General features: G+C 40.4%; 1 pseudogene; it reads left to right on the plus strand.

The window, feature by feature from the left end:
- The first annotated feature begins 11,800 nt into the window (after positions 1 to 11,800).
- On the plus strand, positions 11,801 to 13,433 carry LOC129563976 (E3 ubiquitin-protein ligase RNF168 pseudogene; annotated as a pseudogene).
- The last annotated feature ends 1,959 nt before the right edge of the window (positions 13,434 to 15,392 follow it).

Genomic DNA, 15,392 nt, shown 5'->3' on the forward strand with positions numbered 1-15,392 from the left:
TCAGATGCTACTGGGAGAAACAGGCTGAAACTGAACTCCATGGAATGGAAGATGACTTGTTGAAGCATAGCTTTACTAAATACTTGATGCAATATAGGGGGTTCTCTGAAGTTTATGCAAAGTACCCGACCATTCTAAAAATAATCAAATGGCTAAAATTAAATCTAACACATTCCAGAGGATCATATGAAAACAACAATGACAACAAACAAACAAACAAAAATCCTTGAAAGTATAAAAAAAACACCAAACAGAGTTTGATGGGTCACTGTAATGACAGTAGGGGAAAAAAAGCTAAACCATATCCTTTCCTTTAAAAATATATAATCAATGTAGGCAGATATCCCCTAGTGCAGTCGTCCCCAACCCCTGGGCCACGGAAAGATACCAGTCCAAGGCCTGCTAAGAACAGGACCTCACAGTAGGAGGTGAGCAGAGGACTCTCAAGCAAGCAAGAAAAGATTCATCTGCACCTTCCCACCACTAGGTTTACTGTCTAAACCATCCCGCCCTCCCTTAGAGCCAGAACTGTAGCTCTGAAAGCTTCAAATCAGACAGATTTCTAAAGAGAGAAGGAGAGAGAAGACTGGGCTCCAGTTCATGAACCAGAACTTTCTGGTATTTGTAATATCTTCTGGAATTTTCTAATACTTTCCCCTCCCAGATCTCTATGCCCTGAAAGAGGAAGTCCAGGGCTGAGAGAGGTGAAGAAAACCTGCACAAGAGGGTGTGAGCATCTGAGGTGAGGGAAATGTAAGGCAGAAATGCATACGAATACACAGATACACTGTCAAGTCAGAAGATGAAAATTTTGACTTTTTATGAAACATTATCATATGAATATTTTTATAACACGTAAATATATGAACTTTTCTGTCAATTATTTTCAAGTGTTCCTCTCAACAAATTAGCCTAGTCATAAAATTTGAAACATTAAAAATATATTCTTAAAAACTCACATGATTCTCTACCTTCTATCTACATGATCCCTTCACCATGACTTACAGATACCCAAGACATCCAATGTAAAAGGATTGGTGCACATTTTCCTGAAGTGTTTCTCTTCTGGTAATGTGTGTTTTGTGTATATGTGTTTTCAGAAGGTGGGGGTAGGGTGGGGTGGGGTGGGGGTGTGATAAGTCATTCAGTTCATATTATTGTAATCTTCTAAGTTACTTTTCATTCCAATCCCAAAGAAAGGCAATGCCAAAGAATGCTCAAACTACCACACAATTGCACTCATCTCACACGCGAGTAAAGTGATGCTCAAAATTCTGCAAGCCAGGCTTCAGCAATATGTGAACCGTGAACTTCCAGATGTTCAAGCTGGTTTTAAAAAAGGCAGAGGAACCAGAGATCAAATTGCCAACATCCGCTGGATCATTGAAAAAGCAAGAGAGTTCCAGAAATCATCTATTTCTTCTTTATTGACTATGCCAAAGCCTTTGTGCTGATTACAATAAACTGTGGAACATTCTGAAAGAGATGGGAATACCAGACCACCTGACCTGCCTCTTGAGAAACCTGTATGCAGGTCAGGAAGCAACTGTTAGAACTGTACATAGAACAACAGACTGGTTCCAAATAGGAAAAGGAATACGTCAAGGTTGTATATTGTCACCCTGCTTATTTAACTTCTATGCAGAGTACATCATGAGGAACGCTGGGCTGGAAGAAGCACAAGCTGGAATCAAGATTGCCGGGAGAAATATCAATAACCTCAGATATGCAGATGACACCACCCTTATAGCAGAAAGTGAAGAACGAAAGAGCATCTTGATGAAAGTGAAAGAGGAGAGTGAAAAATTTGGCTTGAAGCTCAACATTCAGAAAACTAAGATCATGGCATCCAGTCCCATCATTTCATGGCAAATAGATGGGTAAACAGTGGAAACAGTGGCTGACTTTATTTTTCTGGGCCCCAAAATCACTGCAGATGGTGATTGTAGCCACGAAATTAAAAGACACTCCTTGGAAGGAAAGCTATGACCAACCTAGACAGCATATTAAAAAGCAGAGACATTACTTTGCCAACAAAGGTCCGTCTAGTTAAGGCTGTGGTTTTTCCAGTGGTCATGTGTGGATGTGAGAGTTGGACTATAAAGAAAGCTGAGCACAGAAGAATTGATGCTTTTGAACTGTGGTGCTCGAGAAGACTCTTGAGAGTCCCTTGGACTGCAAGGAGATCCAACCAGTCCATTCTAAAGGAGATCAGTCCTGGGTGTTCATTGGAAGGACTGATGTTGAAGCTGAAACTCCAATACTTTGGCCACCTGATGCAAAGGGCTGACTCATTTGAAAAGACTCTGATGCTGGGAAAGATTGAGGGCAGGAGGAGAAGGGGATGACAGAGGATGAGATGGCATCACCGACGCAATGGACATGAGTTTGGGTGGACTCTGGGAGTTGGTGATGGACAGGGAGGCCTGGCGTGCTGCGGTTCATGGTGTTGCAAAGAGTCGGACACAACTGAGTGACTGAAGTGAACTGAACTCAAGGTGTAAAAAATAAATTAAAATAAAATTTTCATTTATATAATTATATGCAAATTCATTGTTTTGTTTATTATGACATCTTCAGATTTTCATTTCCTCAGTTAATGGTTTGGTATCTTTCCAGATCTTGACTGAAGAGCACTTGCTTTTAAGCTGAGTTGAATTATTTGCAGTCATCTTTTGTCCTTTTCTCTGCTGATTAACAGAAATCCTATTTGTTCTTGCATATAAGCACAAAATCTGTAATATCGCTTGAAATGTTGTCTTCTGTCTTTTCAGTTTTTAAATTATTTTCTCCTGTGCCAGCAAAGAAATTGCTGTAATATTCATGGATTTTCTGAATTTAAATATAGCACAGCTATGACTGAAAAAATAAGTAATACATAGAGCTGCATCAAATACAGGTCTACTGGGAATTCTAGATTCAAACCTTGAAGGCCTCAGAGTAAAATGGAAAAGAGCTTTAGATCACATAATATTTGAATACGTGTTTGCTTATAGGAGATACCATGTAAAGTGCTTCTGGCCTAAAATAATTCTATAAATGATCATTTCCTTCCCTCTGTGGAAGTTAATTTCCTCTGCTTCGACCTGAGCCCCACACAAATCCCTCAGGACACTTCAGTCCCTGGGGCCCTGTATCCAGGGAGTGGATTTCATCTCCATCATCTTCAAGACCAAGACATGGGGGAGAGAGTTGTTTGAATACCCTATCAGCATATCATTGACACCAGGACTACCAAAACTAGATATGTGACACAAGAAAAGCTTTGAACTCTGTTGCAAACTTCATTAGAGCTATTGAAGAGAATTTAGAATAAAAGTCTGAAACTCTTATAAATGAAAATGTCACATATAAAGGAAATCGAATTATTGGCAAATTACTTAAAATTATTTTAGACCAGATATTTTATACTATACAATATAAATAATTCTTATTAGTAAAAGTGGGTCATGCAGAGTTATGAAAAAAATTTGGATGAGAACCATGAATCACAAACATATAAAGATTAACCAAAATAAGATTACAAAAGCAAGTTTATATGCAAGTATATATGAGTGCACATATATTACCATATGTATATATACATAAACATACATCTATATATATGAAAAATAGTATATATACACTCTGTGAGAAAAAATCGGAAGAGAAGATATGTCCATATAAAAAATATTTATATAATATTGTACACAGAGAAATATATTTGGGGAACATAAGCTAAATTATCAAGAATATACTTCTTGTGATAGAAAAGATTAAAAATATAGGAAAATATTTTCTCTGACATATACACATTTCTGCCATTTCATTAGTTTTGAAAAGAAATATATTCATTTTGAATCAGAAAAATATAAAATGTAAATTTTATTGTTGTTGTTTAATTGCTCAGTCTGCAGCATGCCAGGTTTCTCTGTCTTTCACCATCTCCTGGAGTTTGCTCAAACTCATGTCCATTGAGTCGGTGATGCCATCCAACCATCTCGTTCTTTGTCATCCCCTTTTCCTCCTGTACTCAGTCTTTCCCAGCATCAGGGCTTTTTCCAATGAGTCCACTTTTCTCATCAGGTGGCCAAAGTATTGGAGCTTCAGCTTCAGCATCAGTCCTTCCAATGGATATGCCAGGTTGATTTCCATTAGCATTGACTGGTTTGATCTCCTTCCTGTGCAAGGGACTCTCAAGAATCTTCTCCAACACCACAGTTCAAAAGCATTAATTCTTTATGCTCAGTCTTCTTTACAGTCCAATTTTCACATCCATTCGTGTCTACTGAGAAAACCATAGCTTTGACTAGACGGACCTTTATTGGCAAAGTAATATCTTTGCTTTTTCATATGCTCTCTAGGTTTGTCATAGCTTTTCCTGCAAGGAGCAAGTGTCTTTTAATTTCATGGCTGTAGTCAATGTCTGCAGTGATTTTCCAGCCTAAGAAAATAAAGTTTATCACTGATGGAGACCCTCCACGTTTTCCTTCTCTGTGGTGTGCACTGCTTGGCTAACTGGATGGTTAAACACATGATCTTGCCTTCATTTCAAGAGTTTATTTGGGAGGAACAGAGCAATGCATGTTCTGAAACTACTTTCAACTCAAGACCTTCGTTAAAGTCCTGGGAATAGGAGTTGGTTCCCAACTCCTGAATATGAGGTTTGTTTAGAGATAGATTCCCTTCTCATATACATATGTGATTTCCCTGAAGTTGCTCAATTGGGATGGTCATATGGTAGATTCATAAATGACTTCTGAGTCCAACCTATTACCAAAGTCTCTTGGCTAAGAGGTGTCCCCATTCTGATGCTGAGTCTCTTTTCTAGGGAAAGGACTGGAGATTTGTATTTATACACATTGTTGTGCAATTGCCAAGTCGTGTACGACTCTGCGACCTCATGGACTGCAGCATGCCAAAATTCCCTGTTCTTTACTATCTCCTGGAGTTTGATCAAACTCACATCAGTGAGTGGTACCATCCAACCATCTCATCATCTGTCATACCCTACTCCTCCTGCCCTCAGTCATTCCCAGCATCAGTGTCTTTTACAATGAGTCTGCTCTTCCCATCAGGTGGCCAAAGTATCGGAGCTTCAGCTTCAGCATCAGTCCTTCCAATGAATATGCAGGGTTGATTTCCTTTAGGATGGACTGGTTGGATTTCCTTTCTGTTCAAGGGACTCTCAAGATTCTCTCCAGAACACAATTCAAAAGGATCAATTCTTCAGTGCTCAGTTTTCTTTATGATCCAACTCTGACATCCATACATGACTACTGGAAGAACCATAGCTTTGACTACTTGGGCCTTTGTCTGCAAAGTAATGTCTCTGCTTTTTAGTACACAGTCTAGGTTTCTCATAGCTTTTCTTCCAAGGAGCATCTTTTAATTTCATGGCTGCAGTCACTGTCTGCAATAATTTTGGAGCCAAAGGGGGAAAAAATCACCACTATTTCTTCTTTTTCCTCATCTATGTGCCCTGAAGTGATGGGACTGGATGCCATGATCTTAGCTTTTCGAATGATGAATTTAAACCAGCATTTTCACTCTTTTCTTTCACCTTCATCAAGAGGCTCTTTAGTTCCTCTTCACTTTCTGCCATTACATATCATCTTCATATCTGAGGTTGTTGATATTTCTCCCATCAATCTTAATTCCAGTTTGTGATTCATCCAGCCTGGCACTTCTCATATGTACTCTGTATAAATTAAACAAGCAGTGTGATGATTACAGCCCTGATGTGCTTCTTTCCCAATTTTGAACCAGTATGTTGTTTCATGTTCGGTTATAACTGTTGCTCTTTATGTGCATACAGGTTTCTCAGGAGACAAGTAAGGTGGTCTGTTTTTCCTGTTTTTAAGAATTTTCCATATTTTGTTGTGATCCACAGAGTCATAGGCTTTAGTGTAATCAATAAAGCAGAAGTAGGGTGTTTTCAGGTGGTGCTAACGGTAAAGAACCCGCCTGCCAATGCAGGAGACATAAGAGATGTGGATTTGATCCCTGGGGTGGGAAGATCCCCTGGAGGAGGAAATGTCAACTCATTCCATTATTCTTGCCTGGAGAATCCCTATGGACAGAGGAGCCTGGCTGGGTACAGTTTATAGGGTCACAAAGAGTCAGACACAACTGAAGGGACTTAGTACAGGTGCTTTTCTGGAATTGCCTTGCTTTTTCTATGACCCAACAGATGTTGGTAATTTGATCTCTGGTTCCTCTATCTTTTCTAAATCCACTTATACATCTGAAACTTCTCAGTTCACATACTACTGAACCCTAGCTTGATGGATTTTGAGCATGACCTTGCTAGCATGTGAAATGATCTCAATTGTACAGTAGTTTGAACATTCTTTGGCATTGCTCTTCTTTGGGATTGAAATGAAAACTGACCTTTTCCAGTCCTGTGGCCACTGCTGAGTTTTCCAAACTTGCTGACATATTGAGTGCAGCACTTTAACAGCATCATCTTTTAGGATTTTAAATAGCTCAGCTGGAATCCCATCACTTTCACTAGCTTTTCGTAATAATGTTTCCTAAGGTGCACTTGACTTCACACTCCAGGATGTCTGGCTCTAGGTCAGTAACCACACCATCATGGCTATCTGATTCATTAAGATCTTTTTTTGTATAGTTCTTCTGTGTATTCTTGCCACCTCTTCTTAATCTCTTCTGCTTTTGTTAAGTCATTGCCATTTCCATCTTTTATTGTGCCCATCCTTGCATAAAATATTTGCTTGCTTTCTTTATTTTCCTTAAGACATCTCTGGTCCTTCCCATTCTATTGTTTTCCTGCACTTCTTTGCATTATTCACTAAAGCAGACTTATCCAAGACACTTTATTTGCAGAAAAAATGAAACATGCCTTTAGGAAAAAATTCATTAAATACCCTTTCAGTTCAGTTCAGTTCAGTTCAGTTGCTCAGTCGTGTCCGACTCTTTGCGACCCCATGAACCACAGCATGCCAGGCCTCCCTGTCCATCACCAACTCCTGGAGTTCACTCAAACTCATGTTCATCGAGTCGGTGATGCCATCCAGCCATATCATTCTCTGTCGTCTCCGTCTCCTCCTGCCCCCAATCCCTCCTAGCATCAGAGTCTTTTCCAGTGAGTCAACTCGTCGCATGAGGTGGCCAAAGTATTGCAGTTTCAGCTTTAGCATAAGTCCTTCCAATGAACACCCAGGATTGATCTCCTTTAGAATGGACTGTTTGGATCTCCTTGCAGTCCAAGGGACTCTCAAGAGTCTTCTCCAGCACCACAGTTCAAAAGCGTCAATTCTTTGGCGATCAGCTTTCTTCACAGTCCAACTCATTAAAACCCTATTATTCATGGAGAAGGGTTCTTAACAGTTGAGGATATATTTATTTTTGAGACATTTTACTATACACATATAACTGCATCTTAGAGCACAGTAATAAGGTGATAGCTTACTTATCATACTATAAAAACACTTTCTTGAAGCAATATCAATATGGGCTTCCCAGGTGGTACTAGTGGTAAAAGAATCCATCTGACAATGCAGGAGACATAAGAGACAGGGGTTTGATCCCTGGGTCAGGAAGATGCCTTTGAAGAGGTCATGACAACTCACTTCAGTACTCCCTCCTGGAGACTCCAATGGACAGAGGAGCCTGGCGGGCTACAGTCCATAGCATTGCAAAGAGTCAGACATGATATGCGCCCATGTAATCATAAAAATGGGATTAGAAACACTAACGGCAAATTTAGGTGTGATAATTCTAAGAATTGTTAATTATTATTGCTGACTCCCTCAGTTCCCCACACTGTTGTAAGTGCTAAACCTGCACTTGTTCATTAATTCCTCACCACAGTCTAAGGAGGGGAGCTACTGTTACCCGACTTTAAACATCAGGGAAATCAAGAACATTAAGGGTATGACTGCAGCCATGAAATTAAAAGACGCTCCTTGGAGGAAAAGTGATGACCAACCTAGACAGTGTATTAAAAAGCAGAGACATTACTTTGCCGACAAAGGTCCATCTTGTCAAAGCCATGGTTTTTCCAGTAGTCATGTATGGATGCGAGAGTTGGACCATAAGGAAAGCTGAGCACCAAAGAATTGATGCTTTCGAATTGTGTTGGAGAGAATCTTGAGAGTCTCTTGAACAGAAAGGAGATCCAGCCAGTCCGTCCTAAAGGAAATCGACCCTGCATATTCATTGGAAGGACTGATGCTGAAGCTGAAGCTCCAATACTTTGGCCACCTGATGAGAAGAGCAGACTCATTATAAAAGACACTGATGCTGGGAATGATTGAGGGCAGCAGGAGTAGGGGGTGACAAATGATGAGATGGTTGGATGGCACCACTGACTCAATGGATGTGAATTTGAGCAAACTCCAGGAGATAGTAAAGAACAGGGAATTTTGGCATTCTGCAGTCCCTGAGGTCCCAGAGTCATATACGATTTGGCAATTACACAACAACATGTATAAATACCCTAGAAAGGAAATGGCAACCCACTCCAGTATTCTTGCCTGGAGAATACCATGGACAGAGGAACCTGGCAGGCTTTTCATAGGGTTGCAAGAGTCAGACCTGACTTAGCGACTAAACCACAACCATGTATAAATACACATCCCCATCCTTCTATAGAAAAGTGACTCAGCATCGGAATGGGAATACCTCTTAGCCAACAGACTTAGGTAATAGGGTGGACTCATTCAGGGAAATGAGGCACATCAAGGGCAGGGCTAACCAGTCACAAGACTAAACTGTGAACAGATTCTAGGTGACTGCTGAACCCAACATCTAACTAGTGCACAGTGCTGCTTCTCACTTGATAAAACTCATTGTCATTAGGGCACACAATTCTTCAGAAAACCGTACACAAATATAAACTCAAAATGGATTATTGAAGACTTAAACATAAGGCCAGAAAATATAAAAGTCTTAGAGGAACACATAGGCAGAACCCTCTTTGATCCATCTCCTAGAGTAATGGAAATAAAAACAGAAATAAACAAATGAGATCTAACAAAACTTAAAACCTAACCTTTTGCATAGCAAAGCAAACTCTGAACGAGATGAAAAGACAACCCTTAGAATGGGAGATAATCATTTCAAATGAAACAACTGACAATGGATTAATCTCCAAAAATACAAGCAGCACATGCAGCTCAATATCAGACAAGCAAACAATCCAATAAAAAAATAGACAGAAGACGTAAACAGACACTTCTCCAAATAAGACATACAGATGGGCAATATACACATGAAAAGATATTCAACATCACTCACTATAGAAGAAATGCAAATCAATACCACAGTGAGGTATCATCTCACATCAATCAGAATGACCATCATCGTCTACAAACAATAAATGCTGGAGAGGGTGTGGAGAAAAGGAAACCCTCTTGCTCTGTTGGTGGGAATGCAAATTGATACATCCATCATGGAAAACAGTATGGACATTCCTTAAAAAACTAGGAATAAAACCACCATTTTGTTGTTTAGCAGCGCGGACATGTCTGACTCTTTGCAACCCCGTGGATAGCAGCAAGCCAGTCTTCCCTGTCCTTATGACCCAGAAATCCCACTACTGGGCATATAAGCTGTGGAAACAATAAATGAAACAGATAAATGGACCCCAATGTTCAATGCAGAACTACTTACAATAGCTAAGACAAAGAAGCAACCTAGATGTCTATTCACAGATGAATGGATAAATAAGTTATGGTACATATATGCAATGAAATATTACTCAGCTATAAAAGGAAATGCATTTGAGTTGGTTCTAATCAGGTGGATGAACAATGTGAAGTAAGGCAGGAGGGAAAAGACAAATACTGTATATTAATGCATATATATGAAATCTAGTGGAGTAGGAAATGGCAACGCACTCCAGTATTCTTGCTTGGAGAATCCCAGGGACAGAGGAGCCTGGTGGGCTGCCGTCTATGTGGTCACACAGAGTTGGACACGACTGAAGCGACTTAGCAGCAGCAGCAGCAGCATGAAATCTACAAAGATGGTATAGATGAACCTATCCACAGGGCAGATATGGAGATACAGACATAGGAAATAGACTTTTGCACACTGTGGAGGAGGGAGAAGTTGGGATGATTTGAGAGAGTAGCATTGAAACAGATACATTATCATAAAAAATACATAGCCAGTGGGAATATGCTGTATGACACAGGGAAACAGAACCCCGTGCTCTGTGACAACCTAGAGGGGTGGGTTGGGGAGGGAGAAGGGAGGGAAATTTAAGAGGGAGGGGACATATATATATATATATATATACACCTATAAGTGATTCATGTTGATGGATGGCAGAAATCATCACAATAATGTAACTATCCTTCAATTAAAAACAAATTTTAAAAAAGAACCCATTTTATTCTTTCTTATGCAGGCATTTATATATTTATCTGTACACTTACAAACAAAAGGTAAGATTTTATTTTCCTTTTTAAACCCTCCTATCACTACAGAGCTTCCCTAGTAGCTTAGAGGGGAAAGCATTCGCCTGTAATGCAGGAGACCTGGTTTCAATCCCTGGGTTGGGAAGATCCCCTGGAGAAGGAAATGGCAACCCACTCCAGTATTCTTGCCTGGAGAATTCCATGGACAGAGGAGCCTGGCAGTCAAAGTCCATGGGGTCGCAGAGTCGGATATGACTAAGCAACACACGTACACACACACACACACACACCCCCCACTATAGTCGGTTGACTTATGTCCAGAAAAAGACAAATCCAAACCTCACACCCCCAACCTGTGATGAGACCTTATTTGGCAGTATGGTCTGTGGACATGAAACTAAGGATCTTGATTTGAAATCATCCTGGATGTATGGTGGAATCTAAATCCAATGACTAGTGTTCTTATAGGAAAAAGGAGAGAGAGAGAAACTTGTGACCGCACAACCCTTTGTAGGATTGCTACCTAACTGCCTCCAAGATAAGCCTTTTCCCACAGACCTCAGAGAGGGGAGGGAGGGCTCAGAGCCCTGAAAAGTGCACAGCCATGACCCCACATCTAAGGTCAAACAGAAGTCCCTCTGCTGAGGAGCCTGGCATCCCTGAGGAAGCATTGGTCTTCATGGAGTGGTGTCCTGGGGTCTGTGCACCTCAGCAGCCTCAGTCTTAGTGGCCTTAGAGGCTTAGCTGCCCAGAACTAAGGGAGCGTCCTTACCTGGTAGGAGGGAGGAATGGAACTTTGCGAGTGCCTTCTGCTCCACTAGAGAGCCTGGTGCCTACCATCTGCCCTACCACAATGATTGTCAATGTCTGGTAGCAGTCAAGATTCATTTGCTTCCTTTATGGATACTTGTCTTTAACACGGACAAATTCACTGCCTTCTGGGGTCGTACTGTATACCTGACCCACAGAACCTTTTTACTTAAAGACATTTGACGCTCCCAATCTCAGAATTTTGGTATTGATGGTGAATACGATGCTTTTGAACTGTGGTGTTGGAGAAGACTCTTGAGAGTCCCGTGGACTGCAAGGAGATCCAACCAGTCCATTCTAAAGGAGATCAATCCTGGATGTTCATTGGAAGGACTGATGCTGAAGCTGAAACTGCAATACTTTGGCCACCTCATGCGACGAGTTGACTCACTGGAAAAGACTCTGATGCTGGGAAAGGTTGGGGGCGGGAGGAGAAGGGGACGACGGAGAATGAGATGGCTGGATGGCATCACCGACTCTGTGGACATGAGTTTGAGTGAACTCCGGGAGTTGGTGATGGACAGGGAGGCCTGGCGTGCTGTGATTCATGGGGTCGCGGAGAGTCGGACACGACTGAGCAACTGAACTGAACTGAACTGACACCTTATTAGCATATTAAAATGGCTGTACCAAAAGACACCATCCCTTCCTTGTTGGAATGCCAGTGCGGGATCTGTGTGGAAATCCTCACTGAGCCTGTGACACTGCCTTGTAACCACATACTCTGTAAAACATGCTTCAAATCAACTGTCGAAAAGACAAATTTGCGCTGTCCGTTCTGTCAACGCTGGATTGCTTTCTGGACTTGGTATCATACCCAAAGAAATTCTCTTGTTAATATGGAACTGTGGGAGATAATTCAAAAACACTATCCAGAGGAATGCAGGCTTAGAGTCTTGGGCAACAATCAGAGGAAATCGTTGATGACTATCAGCCAGTTTGCCTACTAAGTCAACCTGGGGAATTAAGAAGAGAATATGAAGAGGAGAGAAGCAAGGTGGAGGCAGGGTGATGAACCAGTCTGGAAGAAGAAAACAAAGCCAGTGAAGAATACATACAGAGATTCAAAGGAATAGGAGGAAAAGAGACAGGCAGAAAAAAGGCACAGACAGATGGAGGAACAGTTGAAAAGTGATGAAGAGCTGACAAGAAGGCAAAGCTTTAATATTAAAAATTTCTGTGAGGGAAGAGTCTTGGCTTCCCTCCTGAATTACAGAAAGTCTGATCCCACCACAACCAAGTCACAAAAGAAAGTGAAGAACAAAGAAGCAAACACTGGTGATATTCAGAAGTATTTGTCATCAAAATCTCAACTTGGGTCAACATCACAGTCTGAAGTTGTTCAAGAAGACAGGCAAACTTCCATGTCCAAGGAAACCGACAGCAGTGACGTGAAGAGCCCTATGTGGCAAGACACAGAAATTGAGGTAGATATGCCAACACTTTCACCTCAAATATGCCTTGAAGTTGAAGAAGAAGTTGCAGAATCTTCAGTGGAGTCATCTAGGCCTCATTTATGTGTCAGTGGTGGAGAATAGTGCCTTGAAGGAAAAGTCAAAACAAAACAAAGCAGTCATGAAAAAGAGTTATGTGTCATAAGTTATGAAGAACCTAAAGCCATAGTTCCCTCTTCTGGAGAAGCTACAGTAAAGCCTTTTGGCAATACAGAGTGTGGGTGTACTGTATCAGATATGACACATATACTTAGAAATAACACAGTTGTGATAGAAAATGAATAGTCTCACTGACTGACCAATAAAGAGATCACCAAAAAAAAAACCAGGAATCTTTAACTGAAGCAGTTGAGATCCAAGCTGTTCTGCAAAAAGAAGAAAAATGTTCCCCAAATTTTCCACAGACCAAGAGTAAGCAAGTCAACTTTACCCAGAAACTGATAGATTTGAAATGTCTACTTTTTGAGAGACATGAGCAAGAAGAACAGGATAGGTTGTTAGCATTGCAGCTTCAGAACGAGGTGGATCAAGAACAAATGAGGCCAACCCAGCAAAAAGGATCCTCAGAGGAATATCAGTTATGGACTACTTCTTCAACTTCACACAAATTACTAAATGGACAGAGGAAGAATGCAAAGATAGAAACTTCAAAAAACAAACTGATCTAGAGCATCCAAATCATCAGAGAGCCTCAAAAAAGGAAAATTGGCAATCATCTTTTACAACGTACCAGTTGTAACGTTCAGTTAATGGAAGAAAGATATCAAGTTCTACTACAGATAATTGTACATATAACTAATCTTTCCCTACAGCCTAGTAAGTCAGAGGAGCATTTTTTTCCCAGATATTTCGGAGATATACAAAGTTTTGCTTGGGTAAGGAGTGTGTTTACAATCTAGTAAAGCTGGACTGTGAAGCTCTCTATCATAGATAGAGGTATAAATTTTCCAGATATAAATTTTTCATTAGTGCTGCTCTGTGGGCACAGTCATTGTCCATGATTAAAGGACTGTGTGATTACAGACACGGAGTATACAAATGTATTTCTGCCAAACCCAGTTGCAAGCTAGAATGCCACCCTATTCCTTTTTGAATAACCGTGATGGGCTACATTTAAGCTGACGGTACTAATGGATATAAGAATGCCTTGGCCAACTCCCAAGAAATCTTCATTTCCATGCATTTCCCACCAAAATGCATATTTTTATCACCTTTGAGCACCTTTTTGTCCTGAGTAATAATCAAAGCAACAGATGAATGTCCCGAGTAGCTAAGGAATCCTGGAGAAGGCAATCGCAGCCCACTCCAGTACACTTGCCTGGAGAATCCCATGGACGAAGGAGCCTGGTAGGCTGCAGTCCATGGCATCGCGAAGAGTTGGACACGACTGAGCGACTTCACTTTCACTTTTCACTTTCGTGCATTGGAGGAGGAAATGGCAACCCACTCCAGTGTTCTTGCCTGGAGAATCCCAGGGACCGGGGAGCCTGGTGGGCTGCCGTCTATGGGGTCGCACAGAGTCGGACACGACTGAAGCGACTTAGCAGCAGCAGCAGCAGCTAAGGAATCCAGGCAGGATTTAAAATCTGTGTTCTTGCATCTTTCTCACTACGTTTGCAGAGCACTTGAAATGCATCTTCCACAACACTCATCTAATTTCCACCTCTAGTTTAATTGCTTTCAATATAACATCATTTTCTTTGACTTCAAATGACTTAAGATCAACGTGAATTGAGAAAAATCAAACTTTTCTGGAAAATTGTAATGTAGTTGACAGAAAGGTAACTAGACCCTTGATACAAAAAGAGTTAATCTTGGCTTGAGGGTCAGTGGGGTAGATTGAGAATTCGGAAACACCGGAACTAAGGGGATGATCAGACAACTGGGTCTAGGATGAAGTAGCAGGTGCAGTCTGGCAATGTATTCTTTCTTGTCCTTTCTTTGCTAAATGACACATAAAACATTTGGATTTTACTGCTATTCACACCATACTATGTAATCTGTTATTCCAAAACACAAAATGGGAATTTACTGTAGCAGAGTTATGTTGCAGTATCCTGTGCTGTAGAACCTAAGTGTTTGTTTATTTACTTATGTTATCGTTTGTATTGATACTGACTTCTATTTCTTTCTATGGGCAAAAATAGAAAATATGATACTTGGATTTTTGTTTTGTCTTACTCCATAAGTTAAATCAGAAGGGAGCAATTTAATTTTGTGAAAGTTTAAAAAATTTTTATTTATTTTAATTGGAGGCTAATTACTTTATATTATTGTATTGGTTTTGCCAGTATACTAACACATATATATGGAATTTAGAAAGATGATAACGATAACCCTGTATAGCAAAAGAGACACAGATATATGGAACAGTCTTTTGGACTCTGTGGGAGAGGGCGAGGGTGGGATGATTTGGGAGAATGGCATTGAAACATGTATATTATCATATGTGAAACGAATCGCCAGTCCATGTTTGATGCATGATACAGGATGCTCGGGGCTGGTGCATTTTGTGAAATTTAACTTAGAGACTATTAATCTTTTGTTTCATTAGTATGAAGCATTTTGCGCAAACAAGTTTTAACAGAATTTCTGCTGATATCTAGTTTCCCAAAACTTTTTACATAATAACACAAGTAAAATGTCTGAGAGCTAATAATTCTAGCTTAAGTTTCTCAATGCTTTTGTACATCATTAGGATTTTTGCCTCCAAATTTTGTAACTGAAATTTTATAATCTTTGCATACTTGATGATGTC

This window comes from Moschus berezovskii, chromosome X (assembly GCF_049115385.1).
Source record: "Moschus berezovskii isolate FMDL1 chromosome X, NW_MosBer_1.0, whole genome shotgun sequence".
NCBI lineage: Eukaryota > Metazoa > Chordata > Mammalia > Artiodactyla > Moschidae > Moschus > Moschus berezovskii.